We start from the raw sequence: 15,807 nt of genomic DNA, 5'->3' as shown, positions 1-15,807 counted from the left end.
GTCATGGTTTTCCTTCCAGGAACCACATGGCTTCACTTTTAAAGGTGAAGTGTGAAAGAAATGGACATATTTGAAGTCCAACACCTTTTTCCAGTCACATGATTAAAGCAGACAAACTACAAGCTCATTTGCATTCCAACAAGTCATCTTCTGACCTGGACTAACAACACTGGTCTCTATGTGCAGCTGGCTGTGAGACCAGTGCTCAGGGAGCATCTACAAAGTGCAACACTAAAGGAACATCACACACTAATTTGTCCAGCACTTTCACACAAACATCTATTGTCATTATTTTCACCAAACTCTGTGGATCCTTTATTGGAAATTGAAACGTGATTCAAATGGTCAGACAAAAGAGGGTTATGAGGAAATATGATGAAATGTTGTTTATTAGCAGCAAGTTATTGAATCATTTTCCTCAGAAACCAAACAAAATGATTCACAAACATGTTTTTACAAACTCAGTGTTGGACTTTGATCAGCAGGATTAACCCTGATGTTTAAAGGCATTTTAGTCTCGCTGTATGAGAGTCCAGTTATTACTCAGTATTTATGGATGATGTTCTAATTTAGGCTTTAATATGTGACAGACATTTAATCCCATTTCAGATTGACCTCATCCTGGGCCGGATTGTCCAACACACACTCTGACCACAGGCCCAGGGGCCACGCACAGCTGGGCTACATCCAAGAGACAGGAAACTAAACCAACACAATAATAAAGAGCACCATTTGATTTTCTTACATTTTAGCTCTTCAAGCCAAACATAGTAAAAACATGAGCGTATCTATGTTCCCTGATAAAATGATGTGATAGGTAGAACAGAGTAAAGTGGTGGTGTTACAGCCGGCCTTTCTCCCCTCTGCAGCCGAGGCTGTTAGTCTCTCCCAAACTCAGCTACAGGACTTCCAAATGAATGAAAGCAACAGAACTGACTTTACAAATAAAAGAGGAAGAGGAGAAGAACAGGAGAGGGAGGCCACCCTGACCATCACTGCAGCTGAAAACATCACACTTCCATTAAAGTTGGTGAGAAAATGTTGAGCAGGATGAGCTGCTGGCTAATTTCGAGGCTGTAGCAGCAGCTCACAGTCAAAGTGGATTTCCACTCATGAAAACGCTCTGGCTGCTTCATTTCTCATTTCATTGGATTCATTGGATCATTCTCATTGGATTCATTTTCCCATTCACTTCTGTACATTAGTGTATAAATGAATGTTAGACTGGGCTCCATGGAAACACTGGGACTGATCTCAGCTGCCTTCTTTCTGTAGTCATTCCAACAGAGTCCTTTCTCTTCTCCAGCTTCTGTTTGAAATCCTCTCACAGAGCCTGAATCCTGCTTTGTTGTCATGTTTGGGCCTGTGTTCGGCTGCTCTGTGTTCCTCTGCTTTAACACACACCTCACCACAGCAGCTGTGTGGCTTGTCTCTGCAGCAGCCATATCAGCTTCTGATACATGAACATCATCACAGCTCCTAACTTAACCTTTATTAGCTTTGACATTCATGTCTTTCTTTTCTCTCTCTCTGTTTCCACACAAGCTCAAAAGTCTCTGCAGCCTGTTTTTATCTGCTATCATCAGATCTTCATCAGCCTCATTCACATCCCTCACACACTCTACAGCCTCATCAGTACTGACTCCATCTTCACTGACTGATGGAGCACAACATGAGCCTGTGGAGGCGGGAAAAAATGTGTTGATTCTGTTCATCCGTTTTCAGTGGGAGAAACATTTTATCATCATCAAGTGACTACTTCAGTCTCAGCTGACTGCAGGTTTCCAATCTTATAAACAGTACATTAGCAAAATAACTGAAACCAGCACACTGAAATAACAATGGGCTGTGAGGTCAGTTCCTTGATCATTAACATGCAAATTGTCATGACCACTGATCAAAGACCACTGATCAATGGTCATGAGTACCACTCACAGAGAGTTGGGGAATGGCTGCAATCACAGCATTATAAGATGGTGTGATTGCAGCAATTAGGAACCTTTCTCGATTCAGAGATGGTCTTTCGCTTTTCACATACTTCTTCACACCCATCAGTGAAAAATCACTTACACCGTGAGCAGAACAACTGAGAGGAGCAGGCCTCTTGTTGACTGCAGTCTTGTTGACTGCTGTGGAACAAACAGCCTGCTCATCGCTGTGTTAAATGAAACATGTCACAGAAAACAAGAATCAAAAATACTTCTCTTTTACCAGTTAAAGAAAATATGCGACTGTAAAAAATCTTCAGACACTAATGAAGAATCTCCTAAGCCATCCCAAGATAAAAAAGGTGACTTACCAATTCTAAAAAGCTCAGTTGTTTATAGAATTAAATCATTCAGACTTTAAATGATCAGCAGTGGGGATGTTTGGATCCTGACCTGAGAGTTTCCAGTGTACAATGTGGACTCTGTAGTGCAGCAGACAGAAACTTCACTCCAGAATCCTGCAGGTTATTGTTACTCAGGTCCAGTTCTTTCAAACAAGAGGACTGGGAGTTGAGAACTGAGGACAGAGCATCACAGCTTCTCTCTGAGAGCTTACAGCAACTCAGTCTGAAAAAACAAACAAACAAACAAATTAATAAAATCAGTCAAATCATCAAATCAGAGTTAATGGTTAACTAAATAGCTTGATTAAAACATAACTATCCTTCTGTATCAGGACTTATGGCTTGTAAGCTCCACCTGATCCACCTTCTGATTGCGAAGACATGAAAACAAACTGTAAATCTAGTAGAAACATAATTTCTGATTCATGATTGGAAATGTAATCTTCTCAGATCCATTTGAACATTTAGAGCCTGATGCTGAAATGTAGCAGCACAGACATCAAAGCAGCAAATGGTAAATGGTAAATGGCCTGTATTTTTATAGCGCTTTACAAGTACCCTAAGGACCCCAAAGTGCTTTACACATCCAGTCATCCATCCATTCACGCACTGGTGATGGTAAACTACATTGTAGCCACAGCCGCCCTGGGGCGCACTGACAGAGGTGAGGCTGCCGGACACTGGCGCCACCGGGCCCTCTGACTACCACCAGTAGGCAACGGGTGAGGTGTCTTGCCCAAGGATACAACGGCCGAGACTGTTCAAGCCAGGGCTCGAACCGGCAACCTTCCGATTACTGGGCGAACTCCCAACTCTTGACCCACGATCGCCTCCCAATCTTCAGCAAAGATTACAGAAGACGACTCTGTTCAGTAAATATTACACTCATGCTGTCAAAAAAATACCAAAGGTGGGTAAAACTCTGGCTTTTGCAGCTATCCAGTAAGACCTCCAAAACAACTGCTGGATGAGTTGTAAAGTATGATGCAATGAGAACTTCAGTCCATGTTTTTCTTGTAAACTGGGTGTAATCATGGCAGCTGAGAGTTTTTCACACTCTCACACTTCTCACACTCCCAGCTACAAATCAGAACACAACAAATACATAACTTTAACTACTTGGATCCTAAACATTTAAGATTGTGAAAATATTCTGTACTTAGAGAATACTGGCGATTTTAGATGAGAGAGATGATTTGGAAGATGATGAAGGGGAAGGGTTTTTCTGTCTGATCTCTCAGACTTTTTATCTGATTTAGTGCTCAGCTCAGATAAAATAATTATTGTGGGTGATTTTAACATCCATGTAGATGCTAAAAACGACAGCCTCAACATGGCATTTAATCTGTTATTAGACTCAATTGGCTTCTCTCAAAGTGTAAAATAGCCCACCCACCACTTTAATCACACTCTAGATCTTGTTTTAACATATGGCATAGAAACTGAACATTTAACAGTGTTTCCTGAAAACCCTCTGCTGTCTGATCATTTCCTGATAACATTTACATTTACAATAATTGATTACACAGCAGTGGAGAGTAGACTTTATCACAGTAGATATCTTTCTGAAGCGCTGTAACTAAGTTTAAGAATATAATCCACCCACTGTTATCATCGGCAATGCCCTGTACCAACATAGAGCAGAGCAGCTATCTGAACCCTACTCCAACAGAGGTCGATTATCTTGTTAATAATTTTACCACCTCACTATGTACGACTCTGGATACTGTAGCTCCTGTGAAAACTAAGGCATCAAATCAGAAGTACTTGACTCTGTGGTATAATTCTCAAACACGTAGCCTAAAGCCGATAACTTGTAAGCTGGAGAGGAAATGGCGTGTCACAAATTTAGAGGATCATCATTTAGCCTGGAGGAATACAGGGTGGCCCATTTATATGGATACACTGTAATAACATGGGAATGGTTGGTGATATTAAAGTCCTGTTTGTGGCACATTAGTATATGTGAGGGGGCAAACTCCTGAAGATGGGTGGTGACCATGGTGGCCATTTAGAAGTCGGCCATCTTGGATACAACTTTTGTTTTTTCAATAGGAAGAGGGCCATGTGACACATCAAACCTATTGGTAATGTCACAAGAAAAACAATGGTGTGCTTGGTTTTAATGTAACTTTATTCTTTCATGAGTTATTTACTTCTTTACGTCTTTTGTCTCTTCGAGAACTCTGGGAGGTCGCAAGGGAGTGTGAACCTTAAGGTGTGAAACAGCTGTGTACTGCCTTTTGTTCCTGGAGAAGGTATTTAACTGAGAGCCATGTTAGGCTCAGTGAGACTCTGCTGACCTTCTGTGCCGCGGGCATGCAGGGGCTCCATCAAGCTTGGTTGTCTGTTCTTTGTGTGCTTTGATTAAAGAATGTTAGCTACCGCTCACCGATCATCTGCAGGCTTTATTTAAATGGAAAACTTCCACAACAAATATAAACAGAATTGGTCCTTGCACCCAGCTCTATCTATCGATGAAGCCAGGTAACACACACCAATTAGTTAAACTGCAGAAATGTCTTAAAGACATAAAGAGCTGGATGGCCGCTAACTTTCTGCTTCTTAATTCAGATAAAACTGAGGTTATTTTACTCGGCCCTGAAAATATTAGAAATATGGTATCTAACCAGATTCTTACTCTGGCTGGCATTACCTTGGCCTCCAGTAATGCTGTTTTTGACCAGGATATGTCCTTCAATGCACATATTAAAAAAATATGTAAGACTGCTTTCTTCCATTTGCGCAACATCTCTAAAGTTAGAAATATCCCTTCTCAGAGTGATGCTGAAAAACTAGTTCATGCATTTATTACTTCCAGGCTGGACTACTGTAAATCATTATTAACAGGATGTCCAAAAAACTCGCTGAAAAGCCTTCAGCTGATCCAAAATGCTGCAGCAAGAGTCCTGACAGGGACTAGAAAGAGAGAGCATATTTCTCCTGTTTCGGCTTCCCTTCATTGGCTTCCTGTTAAATCCAGAATTGAATTCAAAATCCTGCTCCTCACATACAAGGTCTTAAATAATCAGGCCACATCTTCTCTTAATGACCTTGTAGTACCATATTGCCCTATTAGAGCACTTCGCTCTCACACTGCAGGCGCACTTGTTGTTCCTAGAGTATTTAAAAGTAGAATGGGAGGGAGAGCCTTCAGTTTCCAGGCCCCTCTTCTGATGAACCAGCTTCCAGTTTGGATTCGGGAGACAGACACTATCTCTACTTTCAAGATTAGGCTTCAAACTTTCCTTTTTGCTAAAGCATATAGTTAGGGCTGGACCAGGTGACCCTGAATCCTCCCTTAGTTATGCTGCAATACACGTAGGCTGCCGGCGGATTCCCATGATGCATTGAGTTTTTCCTTTCCAGTCACCTTTCTCACTCACTATGTGTTAATAGACCTCCCTGCATTGAATCGTACACTGTAAAATCAAATTCGTTCACAAAACTCAAAAAAAAAAACTATGCAAACTCGTTGCCTCAAAACAATTGAGTGAAGTTTACTTAAGATGACTAAGTTAAGGCAACTTATTCACTTTGAGTACAGAGTAAAAACCTATTTAGTTTCTAGAAATTAAAAAAAAAAATGCAAACTCTTTGCCTCAAAAAAAACGAAGTAAAGCTTACTTAAGATGACTGTTAGGACAATATTCATTACAAGTATGCAGTATTAAGAATAACTTGGTATTTCTGACTGTACAATACTAATTGTTTACCTACTGACAAACATTTCAAGTTCAACTAAATGAAAAAAAAAAAACTTGTGGTAACCTGAATATGATTAAAAATAATTATCAACACTTTTTGTAATGATATTAAAATCAGCCAAACTTTTATTTTCAAATGCAAAAAAGTATAACAGCCAACATACTGGACACTGTTCTCTTGAACAGCAAACAATTATATTGCCATCACTGTTATAATCTTACAATGAAACAAAGTCTCAGATTTAATTATTCTGAAAATAAGTTTAGGCCTACCACAAGTTTGTTTTGTACTTACATTACTTATATAATCAAAATAAAATATTTATTATTCTGTCACAAGTGCAGTCTCTACTTTAAACAACACATTTGTTTTCCATTCCAACACATGAGCTGGAATGTTGTATTATTTTAAGGATGGCTTGTTTCCAGTCCAGGTATTACTGCCTGAATGACTGTCATGGATCGAGGTGATCCAAATGTAAGTGCAGAAGAAAGTCTTTAACTTCCCTTAAGTACAGTGGCAGTGGATGATTGGAGATGCAATGAGCTTGAACCTGCAGGCGACCGTCTTCACTGACCACACCATCTGTGATGGAGGACTCATCTCTCCCGCTGTCCTGCAAGCAAACAATCATATTTTTTGGAACATGAACTTAATTGCTTTCTTAAAACATTTTTTTCTGCATTTGGTATAAAACAGACTCCAATTTAGACAATCTCAGGCTCCCTCCCCACCAAAGAGGTGACATTCAATGTCCCACTTGTCAGTCTGGATAGCCCTGACCACCACCCAACATACAATAATGTCATGAAAGCATCATTGTAAAAAGAGCTATGCAAACATGGCCAATAACTTTCATTCTAATGACCTGCAAAATGATTTGAGCACAAAACAAATTTTGCTGTTTGAAAACTTGCAGACTTCACTATATAAAGTGATATGCCCTCTAAACTAAGTTTGGGGGATGTGATCTTTCAAGAAATGCAGACCAAACTGTTGTTGTTTGTTTACTTACACAGCATGTCTTGTAGAATTAACTGGAGTCACCAGCAACAGCATAGAAAAGTGGTTAAATATAAAAGCAGATTGCTTGTGTTGTTAGAGAAAGGCTAGATTTGACATTAATAGATGCCACAGATGTTCAAAAGGTGCCACAAAGAATTTAAAAAAAAAAAAAAAAAAATAGACGTCTCCCAAAACATCAGAGCATTTTTGCAAATATGTGATGTCCTGGTAAATCGAGCAGATATTTGAACTTTACACGGCTACATTCTCACCTGAAAATATCTTAAAAGTTTATTTTGTGACCCAGAAAAAATAATATTTAAAAGTTTTTTAGCCGCGTTCCTCCGCATTTGAGTTTTGGACGAAATGCATTCTGGGATATTTAGCTGTACCAATTCGCTCCAAGTCCACACAAGTCACCACCGATACATGCTCAATAAAATGGGAGGAGCAAAAAACATATCCAGGAATTTTTTGCGTTCTCAGCTTCATGCGTACTTTGAATTGGAACAGTACTTGGTCTCCAACGTATCACACGTCCACGAGACCACAAGTACGCATACACAGGATCCGACAACTGCTGCAACAAAGGCGATCCTCCTTTTCCCCAGACTACCCTTTCCGGGTCACAAAATAAACTTTTAAGATATTTTCAGGCGAGAATGTAGCTGTGTAATGCTCAAATATCTACTTAATTTATCAAAATATCACATATTTGTAAAAGTGCTTCGATGTTTTAGGAGAGCTCTGTTAGCCACCAGCGCAATAGCTGACCGGGAGGTCAAGGCTCGATAGAGCCAGCGAGCACAGCTAACTCTTGGCGTATCGTTTTCAACCCCCCTGCAGTCTTTTGCTATTCAGGTTAAACATGATCTCTCTATCTATATATATACAGTTAGTTATGGATATGGATTGAAAATATCCCCCCACACCCCACCTCCCGAAGAATTTTGTCTGGGCTCTTATCTCACTTTTTTATTTCAAACAATCAACAGAAAATTTAACAGACATATTTTTATGTAAGGTTTTTACAGCTGTGGTGTTAATTTTTAAGTAACATGAGCCCAGCAGCAGCAGTAACGCTAGGCTAACACTAACTAGCTAGCAAGATTATAAACCTGGTGCTAAACTAAGAAGCCACAAAATCAGTTTGAATAAGAGTAAACATTTACTCACCAAGTCAGTGTATCAGGTAAAGATCCACAGCAATGACAAACCAAAATATACCTTGAGCAGTAGCTTCTCCAGGGTTGCTCAACATATTCCAGAAAAAAAAAAAAAAAATGCTGGCACCATGAACATCCGGACTGATCCGTGCGAGGGAGGAGAACGGTAGTGACGTGGCATTTTCAAAACACATCTTTCGTCCTTCCGCACTGAGAAGCAAAACTTCCAACTTAGTTTTTTTAAGTTTAAGACAACGCAAATAACTTGAGTTGATCAGTGTTTTTGTAAAAAAAAAAGTACTGGTAACTTGCTTAAATTGAGTTCTAATAACAAACTGATAAAAATTCAGTTCAGCCTATTTAATATTTTTTATTAAACACTATATTAGATTTTACAGTGTACCTGCTATAAATCTCTGTCTCTCTTCCATGTCTTTATCCTGTTTTCCTTCTCTCGCCCCAACCGGTCGCAGCAGATGGCCCCGCCCCTCCCTGAGCCTGGTTCTGCTGGAGGGTTCTTCCTATTAAAAGGGAGTTTTTCCTTCCCACTGTCGCCAAAGTGCTTGCTCATAGGGGGGTCATATGATTGGTGGGTTTTTCTCAAACAACAAAGAAACAAAAAAGACACTGGGGTCGACCGAGGCAGAGTTTAGTAATCAATTCAATTCAACAGTGGTGCATGAACACATGGGAAATGCTCAGTACATCCTGGGAAGCACTGTGCAATCTAAGCTTAACAAGTGTAACTAAGGATGTTTCGATGGCTGCAATGATTCCCTGAGTAATTCAGAGAACTTGATTATCAAACATTCTCAATGCAAATGCTTTGTTTAATGCATGAGCCACCACACATGTAAAAGTGAGTGCTTCACCAACGTTTGTGACCAAAAATCGGGCAGCATTAGAAAAGTATCTAGGAGCATGCATGTGAATATGAAGTATTACAAAATTAGGCACATGCATTCCCCAGTTTTTAAACAAAGACTGATAACACAACAGAAACAATGATGATAATAGTTTATGGTGGATGCGATATCTTGAGTACACCGAGTTCTTGAGGCATTATAGAGGTTACAATTCTATTGAATTCAATTCAATTTTATATATAGCGCCAAATCACAACAGCAGTCGCGCCTCAAGGTGCTTTATACTGTACAGTATATCCTATAATAATAGATACAGAGAAAAACCTAACAGTCATATGACCCACTATGAGCAAGCACTTTGGTGACAGTGGGAAGGAAAAACTCCCTTTTAACAGGAAGAAACCTCTGGCAGAACCAGGCTCAGGGAGGGGCGGGGCCATCTGCTGCGACCGGTTGGGGCGAGAGAAGGAAAACGGGATGAAAGACATGCTGAGGAAGAGAGACAGAGAATAATAACAGATATTATTCAATGCAGAGAGGTCTATTAACACATACTGAGTGAGAAAGGTGACTGGAAAGGAAAAACTCAATGCATCATGGGAATCCGCCGGCAGCCTACGTGTATTGCAGCATAACTAAGGGAGGATTCAGGGTCACCTGGTCCAGCCCTAACCTAACTATATGCTTTAGCAAAAAGAAAACTTTGAAGCCTACTCTTGAAAGTAGAGATGGTGTTTGTCTCCCCAATCGAAGCTGGTTCATCAGAAGAGGGGCCTGAAAACTGAAGGCTCTCCCTCCCATTCTACTTTTAAATACTCTAGGAACAACAAGTAGGCCTGCAGTGTGAGAGTAAAGTGCTCTAATAGGGTGATATGGTACTACAAGGTCATTAGGATAAGATGTGGCCTGATTATTTAAGACCTTGTATGTGACGAGCAGGATTTTGAATTCAATTCTGGATTTAACAGGAAGCCAATGAAGGGAAGCCAGTTTCTCTTTCTAGTCCCTGTCAGGACTCTTGCTGCAGCATTTTCGATTAACTGAAGGTTTTCAGGGAGTTTTCAGGACATCCTGATAATAATGAATTACAGTAGTCCAGCCTGGAAGTAATAAATGCATGAACTAGTTTTTCAGCGTCACTCTGAGACAGGATATTTCTAACTTTAGAGATGTTGCGCAAATGGAAGAAAGCAGTCTTACATATTTGTTTAACCCTTAGATGCACACGTGGGGTCAAAAATGACCCCACAGGTTGTTTTTCTTCAGAATCTTTAAAATGCAAAGTTGTAATATATTCATATTCCAGGTATTCCTCATAAAATATGTTTGTAACATGAGGCCATTTGCATTTTTATTTATTTTTTCATTAATTTAAAAAAATGCAGTTTTTGTATCACTACCCCACTCTTCCACAAGTGGGGTCAATAATGACCCCAAGCAGTTCCTATGGAATCTTCTATGAAACTTTCATTCTTAGCAACTCTGACTGACCCACTTACACTTCTGATGGATCAGGAATTCATTTTTACACAGTAACATACATGATTTATAGTCAGGGCTGCACATAAGTGGTCCGCAGGTGTGCATTCGCTGTCAAAATAAAAGTATTCCCGGAAATTCAGAGAATTCTTTTGCGGTGGAGGAACACCAAAGTAATTGCTTACTGAGCTTCGACATCTTTAAGAGTTCTGAACAAATGTCTGTCCTCCTCCAGAACATCTAAGGTACGCAAATGAGCGTTCCAACTTCTTATCTGGTATGCGTCTGTTATTTTGACGGCAAATGCGCACCTGCAGACTATTTATGTGCAGCCCTGTTTATAGTTTCCTGTGCATTTCAAACATTGTCCATTCTGATGTTTTTTTTTAATATTTAAAGTAGCATGGCTGCTATGAGGCCAGCAAGGATCCCTGTGGACCTACAAATGATCCAGGACGGATGGGATGAAGAGCCCATCGGAGGTATTGACTCAGAATCTGACATCTAAGATATAGAGGACCCAGACTATTGTCCCCCCCACTGGACAAGGCCAGTCAGATACAGAGGAGTCCTCTGATGAGTCCTCTGAAGAGGAAATGGATATTGAGTCTAACAGAATGAGCCCCTCTTACTGCTCTAGCCACAATATTCTGAATTAGTCAGCCAGGACTTGCACCTGGGTTTAGTACTGTTTCCCCAGTAAATGCATGGAAGATGTTCATGTCTGATAATATAATAGAAGAGGTGCTGACATGCACAAACATGGAGGCACGAAGAGTAGCCACAGACAGGGGAAAAGAGTGGAAAAATGTAATCAAACATAAGCTCCTGGCCTTCATTTCATTGACCATTTTTGCAGGAAGTGAGAAGAACTGGGATGTACCAGTTTTTTGGGAGTCCTCTGCATAACCCATTGTACAAGGCCACTATGTCAATTCAAAGATTTAAAGATATTCGCCGTTTCTTGCACTTTGATGACAGGACCAGAGCCTATGGACTGAAAACAAACCATATGGCAGCTTTCTGCTACATGTGGGGCCTGTTCCTGGTCAACTGCAGGCAGAAATTCATCCTCAGTGATTGTGTTACAGTAGATGAACAACTTGTGCCTTTCAGTGGGAAAGCCCAGCTTCTGCAGTATATACAGAGCAAGCATACAAAAATGATACAAGTGATACAAAAACTGCAATTTCTTAAAATTAATGAAAAAATAAATAAAAATGCAAAGGGCCTCATGTCACAAACATGTTTTATGAGGAATACCTCAAATATGAGAATGTTACAACTCTTCGTTTTAAAGATTTTGAAGAATAACAACCGAGTTTATAGCAAAATGTATTGTTTCTATTTGGGGTCATTTTTGACCCCACTCGTGGAAGAGTGTGGGTATTGGTAGGTTGTGCATCCAAGGGTTAATATGTGCGTTGAAGGACATATCCTGGTCAAAAATGACTCCAACGTTCCTCACAGCATTACTGGAGGCCAAGGTAATGCCACCCAGAGTAAGAATCTGGTTAGATACCATATTTCTAATATTTTCAGGGCCGAGTAAAATAACCTCAGTTTTATCTGAATTAAGAAGCAGAAAGTTAGCGGCCATCCAGGTCTTTATGTCTTTAAGACATTCCTGCAGTTTAACTAATTGGTGTGTGTTATCTGGCTTCATCGACAGATAGAGCTGGGTGTCATCTGCATAGCAGTAAAAATGTATGCTATGTCTTCTAATGATACTGCCTAGGGGAAGCATGTATAATGTAAACAGAACTGGTCCTAACACCGAACCCTGTGGAACACCATGATTGACTTTAGTCTGTGAAGAGGACTCTCCATTTACATGTACAAATTGGAGTCTATTAGATAGATATGATACAAACCACTGCAGCGCAGTACCTGTAATACCTACAGCATGTTCTAATCGCTCTAATAGGATATTATGGTCAACAGTATCTAACGTTGCACTGAGGTCTAAAAGGACAAGCACAAAGATGAGTCCTCTGTCAGAGGTCATAAGATGATCATTTGTAACCTTCACTAAAGCTGTTTCTGTGCTGTGGTGAGCTCTGAAACCTGACTGAAACTCTTCAAATAAGCCATTCATCTGCAGATGATCTGTTAGCTGTTTGACAACTACTCTTTCAAGGATGTTTGATATGAAAGGAAGGTTGGAGATTGGCCTATAATTAGCTAAGACAGCTGGGTCTAGAGATGGCTTTTTGAGTAAAGGTTTAACTACAGCCACCTTGAAGGCCTGTGGTACATAGTCGATTATTAGAGATAGGTTGATCATATTTAAGATTGAAGCATTAATTAATTGGTAATTTTTTCTCTAATGATAAAAATTTTATTTGTGAAGAAGTTCATGAAGTCATTACTAGTTAACGTTAAAGGGATTGTTGGCTCAATAGAGCTCTGACTTTTTGCCAGCCTGGCTACAGTGCTGAAGAGAAACCTGGGGTTGTTCTTATTTTCTTCAATCAGTGAGGAATAGTAAGATGTTCTGGCTTTGCGGAGGGCTTTCTTATAAAGCAGCAAACTATTTCTCCAGGCTAAATGATGATCCTCTAAATTTGTGACACGCCATTTCCTCTCCAGCTTACGAGTTATCTGCTTTAGGCTACGTGTTTGAGAATTATACCACGGAGTCAGGGACTTCTGATTTGAGGCCTTAGTTTTCACAGGAGCTACAGTATCCAGAGTCGTACGTAGTGAGGAGGTAAAATTATTAACAAGATAATCGACCTCTGTTGGAGTAGCGTTCAGGTAGCTGCTCTGCTCTATGTTGGTACAGGGCATTGAAGATGATAACAGTGGGTGGATTATATTCTTAAACTTAGTTACAGCACTTTCAGAAAGACATCTACTGTGATAGATCTAGAGTGTGATTAAAGTGGTGGGTGGGCTCTTTTACATTTTGAGATAAGCCAATTGAGTCTAATAACAGATTAAATGCCATGTTGAGGCTGTCGTTTTTAGCATCTACAAGGATGTTAAAATCACCCACAATAATTATTTTATCTGAGCTGAGCACTAAATCAGATAAAAAGTCTGAGAGATCAGACAGAAACTCTGTGTAAGGCCCAGGTGGACGATATATGATAACAAGTAAGACTGGTTTCTGGGTTTTACAGCTGGGCTGGACAAGGCTAAGCATCAGGCTTTCAAATGAATTAAAAATCTGTCTTAGTCTTTCGTTAATTAATAGACTGGTGTGAAAAATTGCTGCCACACCGCCCCCTCGGCCTGTGCTTCGAGATTTCTGGTAGTTAGAATGATTCGGGGGTGTTGATTCATTTAAACTAACATAATCATCCTGCTGCAACCAGGTTTCTGTAAGGCAGAGTAAATCGATTTGTTGATCAGTTATTATGTCATGTACTAACAGAGACTTGGAGGAGAGAGACCTAATATTTAATAATCCACATTTCACTGTTTTACTCTTTGGTTCAGATGTGGATACTGTATTGTTCTTTCTTTGTGATTTTTATGTTTAAATTGTTTATTGCTGGTTTTTAGTTAGTTTTTTTGTCTTTTTGGGAGCTGACACAGTCTCAATGGAGATGGGTTTTTTTTGTGTGTGTGTGGGGGGGGGGGGGGAGGGGGGGGAGGGGGGCGGTAAGACTGCAACTCTGCTTCCTGGTCCCAACTCTGGATAGTCATATTTTGGGGGTTTAATAAATTTGTCCATATTCCTAGAAATGAGAGCTGCTCCATCCAAAGTGGGATGGATGCCGTCTCTCCTAACAAGACCAGGTTTCCTCCAGAAGGTTTGCCAATTATCTATGAAGCCCACATCATTTCTTGGACACCACTCAGACAGCCAGCAATTTAAGGAGAACATGCGGCTAAACATGTCACTCCTGGTCTGATTGGGGAGGGGACCAGAGAAAACTACAGAGTCTGACATTGTTTTGGCAAAGTTACACACCAATTCAATATTGATTTTAGTGACCTCCGATTGGCGTAACCGGGTGTCATTACTGCCAACGTGAATTATGATCTTACTGTATTTACGTTTACCCTTAGCCAGCAGTTTTAAATTTCCCTCAATGTCGCCTGCTCTGGCCCCTGGAAGACAATTGACTATGGTTGCCGGTGTCTCTAGCTTCACATGTCTGAGAACAGAATCACCAATTACCAGAGTTTGACCCCCGGCGGGTGTGTCGCCGAGTGGGGAAAAACGGTTAGACACATGAACAGGTTGGTGGTGTACCTGGGGATTCTATTTAAGACTATGCTTCCTCCTCACCGTCACCCAGCCACCCTCTTTCCCCAGCTGCTTGGGGCCTGCCGGGGAACAGCTAGCGGGGCCTACGCTATCTTCGGCTGCACCAGCTATAGGGGCCTGGCTAGCTACGGGTGAATGAAGGGTGCAAAGCCGAGTCTCCAATTCAGTAATCCTGGCCTCCAGAGCTGCAAATATGTTACATTTGTTACAAATATCATTACTGCTAAAGGAGGCCGAGGAGTAACTAAACATCTGACACAATGTGCAGGAAAGTGCAGGAGGGACAGGTGAAGTAGCCATGGTGCTAACGAGTTGGCTACGAGCTAAGCTAAGCTACTGAAACAGTACAGACACAGTGAGTGAATACTTTGGCTATAAATTAAGTAGTGAGTACACGATGAAGCATGTGAAGATTATACTATGAAAAAAGAATGTATTTAAAAGTTTTTAATTAAATTGCTAAGCAGATAAGCTACTCAGACTGTGTTTGAGCATCACTGTGTTTGAGCAGGAACAGGAAGTGATACTCTCGCTATGCGGAGAAATAACTTTAGGATACAAATTCATACAAAGACAGAAAGCCTGGTGAAATAAATTACTGACAGAGTTGGATGTTAAAAGTAAAGACATGAGTACAAATGTACTTACAGAGCTTTGTTGGAGGCTTTGACCACTGGCAGCAGCCTCAGAAGAGCCTCCTCTGAAGCAGAGTATTTCTGCAGGTCAAACACATCCAGATCTTTTTCTGATGACAGTAAGATGAAGACCAGAGCTGACCACTGAGCAGGAGACAGTTTATCTGTGGAGAGACTTCCTGATCTCAGGGACTGTTGGATCTCTTCCACTAGAGAGCAATCATTCAGTTCATTTAGACAGTGGAACAGATTGATGCTTTTCTCTGCAGACAGATTCTCACTGAGCTTCTTCTTGATGTACTGGACTGTTTCTTGATTGGTCTGTGAGCTACTTCCTGTCTGTGTCAGCAGACCTCGTAAGAGAGTCTGATTGGTCTGCAGTGAAAGACCT

The 15,807-nt window shown here is 40.6% G+C and overlaps 1 long non-coding RNA gene across 1 annotated transcript in view; it reads right to left on the bottom strand.

Annotated features, from left to right (window-relative positions):
- LOC120439287 overlaps positions 1 to 15,461 on the bottom strand; it is a 29,499-nt gene extending 14,038 nt beyond the window's left edge. The window contains exons 1-2 of the long non-coding RNA XR_005612522.1: positions 15,430 to 15,461; positions 2,382 to 2,555 (exon numbers count right to left, since the gene is read on the bottom strand). This is a non-coding gene — a long non-coding RNA (uncharacterized LOC120439287). The remainder of the gene's footprint in view (positions 1 to 2,381; positions 2,556 to 15,429) is intronic.
- Between the last annotated feature and the right edge of the window lie 346 nt (positions 15,462 to 15,807).

Source organism: Oreochromis aureus, linkage group 3 (assembly GCF_013358895.1).
Source record: "Oreochromis aureus strain Israel breed Guangdong linkage group 3, ZZ_aureus, whole genome shotgun sequence".
Lineage (NCBI taxonomy): Eukaryota > Metazoa > Chordata > Actinopteri > Cichliformes > Cichlidae > Oreochromis > Oreochromis aureus.
Note: the sequence above shows the minus strand (reverse complement) of the source record. Positions and strands in the feature narration are given on the sequence as shown.